The sequence below is a fragment of the Spinacia oleracea genome, chromosome 5 (assembly GCF_020520425.1).
Source record: "Spinacia oleracea cultivar Varoflay chromosome 5, BTI_SOV_V1, whole genome shotgun sequence".
In the NCBI taxonomy this organism is placed as follows: domain Eukaryota; kingdom Viridiplantae; phylum Streptophyta; class Magnoliopsida; order Caryophyllales; family Amaranthaceae; genus Spinacia; species Spinacia oleracea.
The window spans coordinates 75,190,012-75,198,493 of record NC_079491.1 but is presented as its reverse complement, the minus strand read 5'-3'; the positions used below and the strand labels follow the sequence as shown (position 1 = coordinate 75,198,493).

Genomic DNA, 8,482 nt, shown 5'->3' with positions numbered 1-8,482 from the left:
ATTTGCAACAAGGGCAACTTATGTGAAACTTATAAGTTGCCCTTGTCGCATACAAGGGCAACTTATAAGCTTCACATAAGTTGCTCTTGTTTGAAACAAGGGCAACTTATAAGCTGCACATAAGTTGCTCTTGTTGCAAACAAGGGCAACTTTTGAGTTTTTTTTTTTAAAAAAAAAAAAAAAAAAATCTGCAATATAATTCCTGATATTTGCAATATAAAATTATGCATTATAATTTATAGAATACTGTTTCACCAAACATCATCTTGACATTCCTCAAAAATGATATAAATTTCAAATTTCCAATAATATTTCCGAATTAATACAAATGTAATTAATTAAATCGATAAATAACAAAATAATGTAAGAGTCACGAATAACTACAAGCCTGCTCTAATTATTACACTGAGGGTAATTCACAATCGTTGAAGTAAGTAGCCCACTTGTCTCGAACTTCATCCAACTCCTCTTTGGTGAAGGGCCCCTTCCCTTGGAGTTGTGAAAACCTTTAAAAGAACAACGTACATGCAAACCAATAAATTAATTTAAGTTTCATATGCGAAAACAGAAATTATATTGGTCTCGAAAACAACTTTCTGAGTGTACTAAGATTCATTTCAAGTTCTTTATGCACATCTAAGGCTCACTTAACTCGATATAGATCATAATTGGCCAAAAATGGCATTTTCGATCCCAAATATCAAAAAATGAACCTAAGTACACTTTTTAAATCTTTTCCATGATTTATATGATTAGTTATATGTTTATAAGACTCATTTCAAGTTCGTTATGCACGCTTATGGGTCATTTGGGTCGATATAGGTCATTTATGGCCAAAAATGGCATTTTCGATCCCAACTACCAACAAACGAACTATTTCCACATTCTAACCCTTTTTCATGATTCATATGATTAGTTATATGTTTATGAAACTCATTTGAAGTTCGTTATGCAAACCTAAGGGTCATTTGGGTCGATATAGGCCATTTATGGCAAAAAATGTCATTTTCGATCCCAACTACCAACAAACGAACTCATATCCACATTCTAAACCTTTTTCATGATTTATATGATTAGTTATATGATTATAAGACTCATTTCAAGTTCATTATGCACGCCTAAGGGTCATTTGGGTCGATATAAGTCATTTATGGCCAAAAATGGCATTTTCGATCCCAACTACTAACAAACGAACTTATATCCACATTCTAAAGCTTTTTCATGATTTATATGATTAGTTATATGATTATAAGACTCATTTCAAGTTCATTATGCACGTCTAAGGGTCATTTGGGTCGATATAAGTCATTTATGGCCAAAAATGGCATTTTCGATCCCAACTACCAACAAACGAACTTATATCCACATTCTAAACCTTTTTCATGATTTATATGATTAGTTATATGATTATAAGACTCATTACAAGTTCGTTATGCACGCCTAAGGGTCATTTGGGTCGATATAGGTCATTTATGGTCAAAAATGACATTTTCAATCCCAACTACCAACAAACGAACCTATTTCCATATTCTAAACGTTTTTCATGATTCATATGATTAGTTATATGTTTATAAGACTCATTTTAAGTTCGTTATGCACGCCTATAGATCATTTGGGTCGATATAGTTCATTTACGGCCAAAAATGGCATTTTTGAACCCAACTACCAACAAACGAACCTATTTCCATATTCTAAACATTTTTCATGATTTATATGATTAGTCATATACTTATAAGACTCATTTCAAGTTCGTTATGCACACCTAAGGGTCATTTGGGTCGATATAGGTCATTTATGGCCAAAAATGGCATTTTCGATCTCAACTACCAACAAACGAACTTATATCCACATTCTAAACCTTTTTCATGATTTATATGATTAGTTATATGATTATAAGACTCATTTCAAGTTCATTATTCACGCCTAAGGGTCATTTGGGTCGATATAGGTCATTTATGGCCAAAAATGGCATTTTCGATCCCAATTACCAACAAACGAACCTATTTCCATATTCTAAACGTTTTCATGATTCATATGATTAGTTACATGATTATAAGACTCATTTCTTGTTCGTTATCCACGCCTATGGGTCATTTGGATCAATATAGGTCATTTATGGCCCAAAATGGCATTTTCGATCCCAACTACCAACAAACTAACCTATTTCCATATTCTAAACGTTTTTCATGATTCAAATGATTATTTATATGTTTATTAAACTCATTTCAAGTTCGTTATGCACGCCTCTGGGTAATTTAGGTCGATATAGGTCATTTATAGCCAAAAATGGAATTTTCGATCCCAACTACCAACAAATGAACGTAATGACACTTTCTAAATCTTTTTTATGTTTCATATGCTTAGTTAGAGTTTACTAAGATTCATTTCAAGTTCTTTATGCACACATAAGCCCATTTGGGACGATATAGGTCATATTTGTCCCAAAATGACATTTTTGACGGTTCATGCCAATTATAGGCGAATAGTTAACATGTATAGTCTCGAGCATATATTCCCGAGCCTTTTCATAAAAAGACAGCAATATAACATCTAATATTTGAACAGATCAGAAACTGATCAGTTCAGCTGCAGATCAGCAGCAACAGATCAACAGCTGAACTGATCAGTTTCTGATCTGTTCAGTTGCAGATCAGCAACAGCAGATCAGCTGCTGAACAGATCAGAAACTGATCAGTTCAGCTGCAGATCAGCAGCAGCAGATCAGCAGCTGAACTGATCAGTTTCTGATCTGTTCAGTTGCAGATCAGCAGCAGCAGATCAGCTGCTGAACAGATCGGAAACTGATCAGTTCAGCTGCAGATCAGCAGCAGCAGATCAGTTTCTGATCTGTTCAGCAGCTGATCTGCTGCTGCTGATCTGCAACTGTGCAGATCAGAAAATGATCAGTTGTGACAGGCCTTTGGTCCATTGTCAACTTTCTCATTGCGATATTATTTTTGCTCGTTTGCTCATTTTTAGAGCTACAAATGAGTTATTAACATTAGTTGTATCTTGCAACACACATTAACGCATAAAAGTCACATGAGAAGCATTCCGATATCAATAATATTCCGATAGCGCAAAGAAAAATGAAGAACATATGAAAATTATAAGAGAAACTAAGTGACAGATTTCATGGCAATTACGATAGGTCATATTTGGCCCAAAATGACATTTTTGATGGTTCATGCCAATTATAGGCGAATAGTTTTTTTAAACTAATTTCTAGCCTAATAATACATCATAAATATACTATTTAATGTACCTTTTCCAGATCTTACAGGCCTTCAGAGCCTCTGCTTCACCATCTGTACCCTCCTTCTCAACCATGGTATTATATAGATCTATCTAAAAGGAAAAAACAAGAATTTTGCACAAGTTCACTTTGCTAGGAGAAGGTTCAAGTACAATCGAACAAGTGATTAGCCACACCAAAACCTATTAATAGAAGCATTTAATAATTCGTTTTTTGTTACTAGCAATTCTCCTTTTTCTCTTTTCTTTTGATGGCAGATTGTCATAATGGAGGTACCAAACGTAAAGAATCAAAAGGGATGGAGAGGAGTACCATATAGCGGGAGAGTGCATTCAATTGCTTGGGACGGTTCTGTACAAGTAATTTCACAAATTGCTTGTCCTGAACCAAACCTGGAAAGAAAAAATGAAAATCAATCCAATAGCAAAGACTTTTGGCAAAACGGCAGATAGTAGCAACTGAATACCTTCCGCTTAGAAAATATAAAACCATCAAGTATGGAAAAAAATGTGTACACAACCATTTGCACTAAAATCTTCATTCAACTCCAGAACAAATATAAAGAAAACATGGCTACCCTACAAACCCTGATTCAGCAGCTGTTACTACTTAAGTCTTGTGCAATTTGGCACAAGGGAAAGTTCCCCAATCTGGTACCAAATGTGTATGTAATAGTCAGATTACAGCATCAAAAAGATTGCAGCATACTAACAATACTCAGATTGCAGCATAATTGAAGGCCAAGTTATAGTTCAGTTTTAATTTTTTTACCTCTGTATACCAGTAAACTGCAGTCATATAATCATTTATTCTGGTGGCTTGTGCTCCATTTTCTTTTGCTTCTAAGAATTTTATTTCAGCTTGGAGTTCCCGCTGTAAGTTATGGAACATGGTAACAATAAACCATCAAATGCAACCCCAAAAACTAACATAAGTACTTTTTTTTTTTTTTGGTTTTGAGAATATATAAAATGGTACAATATAGGTTGCATAATAATAACCTGATCTTTTGCTTCCTGAGAGTTGATATAGTCGTATATTCCATGAAAGTCCTCCCAGGTCAAATATGAGGAATAGGAGCAGTAAAGTCAAAGAGGGTGTCTACAATTGCAAGATTATCTTCCCTAGCCGCAATTTCAATTGGTGTAAGATCATGCTGAAATAGAAGACACAATAATAAGTCAAGCATATACACTCAGAGAAAGGTAGATAAGAATGAAGGATAAAACAGATATGCCAGCAGCAGAGTAGCAGCAGAGTATCAGCAGCAGCAGCAGCAGTAGCAGCACAGCCGTAGCATGACAACAGAGTAGCAGCAGCCGTAGCAGACGTAGCAGCACAGCAGCCGTAGCAAGACAGCAGAGTAGCAGCAGAGTAGTAGCAGCAGCAACAGCCGTAGCAAGACAGCAGCACAGAAGCACCATACCAGCCTGCAACATACCATAGCAAGACAGCAACACAAAAGCACAGAAGCAATATCAACATACCATAGCAAGACAGCAGCACAGAAGCAATATCCACATCAGATACACACTGAATCAAACCAAAAATCAAACCAAAAATGAACATGTACATTTTTCTTCAAAGTTCTGAAGATAACAATCATAATACTTCGTGCAAACTAAAATTCAAGTCCTCAATCCAATTAATCTGTCAATTAGAAAGACCCTAAGCGAAAACCTAAATTAGGGGGATTGCTTGACTAATTTACTGCAATAACAATTGAAATCCCTAGCTCGCAATTGTCACTCAACATTTTCCCACAGTTTCATCCCCCATTAACCTAACATTCTCCAAAATCAACAATTAAAATCTGTAATTAACAAAAACATAAATTGAAGGGATCAAACAAATGCGCAAAACAACCCAATAATCCAACAAAAAGAGCTAATTGATCCAAATGAAAACGAAATGAACAAGACAATACAGAAACTGAGAAAAAAGAAACGGAGAACTGACCTTCGAATATCTCATCCTCCAGCGGGATGTTATGCGAGAGCAGAGCAGAGACGACGACGGTGAAGAGGGGCGCCGGTGGGTGAGTGTACGTGAGAGTGGTGTGTGGCTTTGGGGAGATGTTGTAGTACAGGGAACAAGAGAAGCTGGAGCTGGCATAGGTTTAGCAGTGAAAATGTCCAAGAGTTGCGCTTAAACGTTTGGAGAGAAAATGAAAATGTTTCTTTTTCTTTTCTTTTTTTATTTTTTTTGTCAAAGGTTGCCCTTGTTTAAACAAGGGCAACCTTTAAGTGGCCACCTATAGAGTTTTTTCCACTAGTGAAAAACCATTTTTCATTCAATGGTTGGGGGAGAGGAGTACAATTACATAAATCAAGCTCGGCACTACCCGAGGAATCCTCAAAAATTGAAAGAAAAATGACTTTAAAGTTAAAATCGGCAGCCATCAACAGATGATATCGGCCTACCAAAGTACAAATAAAGCAAACAAAAATTATTAAAGTACAACACAGCGCCGAGGCAAAAAGGGAAAGAAGTTTAAGCACAAGTTCGGAAGTCCTCAACTGGAACCAACCGACTCTGAAGAAGACGACTGCCGGAGTTCCTAAGGGACATCACTAGAAAGCCCCTGAAGTGTAGCCTTCGAAGTGGTGCCCACGTTAGTGTCACCCTCGGAAGCAACCTTCCGAGCTTGCCGCTCCTTAGCAGCTTCCTCTCGCTCCCGAGCAGCGTCATCTTGGTCAGCCTGACACTCTTCTTGATGGTCCCGAGCCTCAATCCACTTAGGGACATGCTCGGCCCACTTGAAGTTCGGCATGTTCTTAGCAAACATGCGACGAGCACCAAGGATCCCCTCCCAGTACGCATCCTGGAACTGCTCACCTGTATACATTTGGGCCTTCGCCTACTCGAGCTTACGGATCTCATCCTTCATCTTTCGAACGTCATCCTCCAGCACGGGGACCCTCTCAATAGTGGCCTTTGCCAGTTCAGCACTCTCCCTGAGCCGCAAGATGACACTATCCTTCTCCTTCAGCGTGGCCTCGAAGTTGGCCTTGTCCTCGGCCTTCTCCTTCTCAAGAGCGTCATACTTCTGAGAATCAGCCGTCATTTTGACACAAAATTTACCAACCTCGTTGCCAATCTTATCAAGCGCAACTGTCCCCTCCTGGGTAAACTCAACAACCAACTGCTTCACCTCCGCAAGCTCGGTAATGAGCAGGTTCGCCTTTTCGTCAAGGAGAGGGACAACATGAGCGTAATGCTCATCAAACTTCGCCAACCACACTTCATCATAGTATTGACACTCAGTAGTGAAGGCGGTCCAGAAGCTGGCCTAAAAAGAAGAAAGAGAGAACAAGTGTGAAGAACCGAGCAAACGAACTAAAAAATGGATGAAGAGGATAGAACATCTATATTACCTCGTTCATATGGAATTGAGCCATCTGGGTAGGATGATTCGCCTCGTCTCCCGGAACGCGAAACTGAGAGATAGCTCGCAACATGTTCTCACGAGCAGCATCGGGCCCAATCATAGATCTCGCATGAGCATCAGGATCCTCACCCAGAACCGAGGGCCGAACCCTCCTCACAGGGACGTCGAAGCAAGGGTAAGCCAGCCTCTCCAACGCAGAAGTTGAAGTAGACCCCAATGTCTCACGACGTCTCTTGACCCCCTGCTTCGGATCAACTTCACCAACCTCGGGAAACGCAAGTTCAGCACCTTTGACCCCCCCCTCTACAGCCGAAGGCTCGCCCTTCGCAGTTTCCAAATCCGTAAGGTCCCCGACAACCTTGGGAGGAGTCTTTGGGTCCTTCTCTGGACCACCGTCGTGAAGGAAATAATGCCCTTGGTCCAAGTATGCATTCTATGTTAAGTCTAATAAGTGCGGTTCAGTATTAATTAACAAGTTAATAATTCAGCGAGATCAAGTGAGCTGAATGCCTAGCTAGAGGCCGCTTCAGTTCAAGTGGAATTAATGATATTAATCCACAGCTTACTCTTGACTGAACCTGTAGGGTCACACAAATAATACGTAAACGGATCAAGTATTTAATGGCATTAAATACTCCATCTATGGATATTCGAAATCGACGGATCTTGGTTTCAGTGGGAGCTGAGATCGTCACAGGCAAGAAAAGAATGCTCCGGAAACGATGATATTACCGGAAACGGAAATATGGATCGTATCGGAAATGTAAATATAATCCAAGTCGTAGATGTTGCCGGAAACGGAAACATGGTACGTATCGGAAAATATTATCGGAAATGGAAATATTGCCGGAATCGGAAATATTGCCGGAAACGGAAATATTGTCAGAATCAGAAATATTATCGGAATCGGAAAATAATTCCGGAAACGGAAATATTAAATATTTGTTCGAAACGGAAATTAATTCCGGAATCGGAAATATTAAATATTGTTCGTATCGGAAATAAATTCCGAAATCGGGAATTTAATCGGAAGCGCGTCGTACGAATTAGCATCGGACGAGACTTGCTAGACGAAGGCCCAGCACGAAGCCAGGCCTACGCTCAGCAAGCCCAAGCGCCCAAAAACACGCTGCCAAGCCACGCCTGGTCCAGCGCAAGGACAGGCCCAGCAATGGCCTTGGCGCGCGCGCGGGGCTGCGACGAGTGGGCTGGTGCTGTGCGTGGGCCGCAAGGCCTGCGTGCGGTGCTAGCGTATCAATCGAAGTGTGTCACTCGAATCCTAAGGCTACCGGGATTTTTCATATGATTAAATCTAATCCTAAAAGATTTAGTTTGTTTAATTAGAGTCCTAGTAGGATTATAATTAAATAAATTAGTATCCTAATAGGATTCCAAATCCTTTTCCATAACTCTATAAATAGGTGCCTAGGGTCACATATTTACATAGAGTATTCAAGTATTCAAAGTGATTTTTGAGAGCAAAAATTCAGTCATACAATTGCCTAATAAGTGCCGAAAATTCTAAGTACCTTAAGGGCGATCCTAGTTGGTCAAGCTTAAGGCGGATCCGGACGTGCTGTGGACTATCTACGGAGGGACGACACTTGGAGTCCTAAAGACTTGTTCTTGTTCGGTTCGGGCGCAGCTAGGGAAGGCACGCAACAAAGAGTATGCATCTAAACTATGCTAAATGATTATGTGTAAATAATATGCTTTCCTGGCTTTATGGTTTTTCCGCATGATTTATGAGTTGTCATATGTATCATAACCTAACACGTCCGCATCTTCACCTTCGGGAACGAGAGGCTCAGAAGAATCCAAAAGAAGGTCAGCTT

General features: G+C 39.4%; 1 long non-coding RNA gene across 1 annotated transcript; it reads right to left on the bottom strand.

Moving 5' to 3' along the window:
• Positions 1-234: 234 nt before the first annotated feature.
• On the bottom strand, positions 235-5,404 carry LOC110793935 (uncharacterized). Its single transcript, XR_008922035.1, has 6 exons — positions 5,216-5,404; positions 4,258-4,686; positions 4,028-4,129; positions 3,569-3,648; positions 3,266-3,348; positions 235-506 (listed from the first exon to the last, which is right to left on the bottom strand). It is a non-coding gene; the product is annotated as an uncharacterized lncRNA (long non-coding RNA).
• Between the last annotated feature and the right edge of the window lie 3,078 nt (positions 5,405-8,482).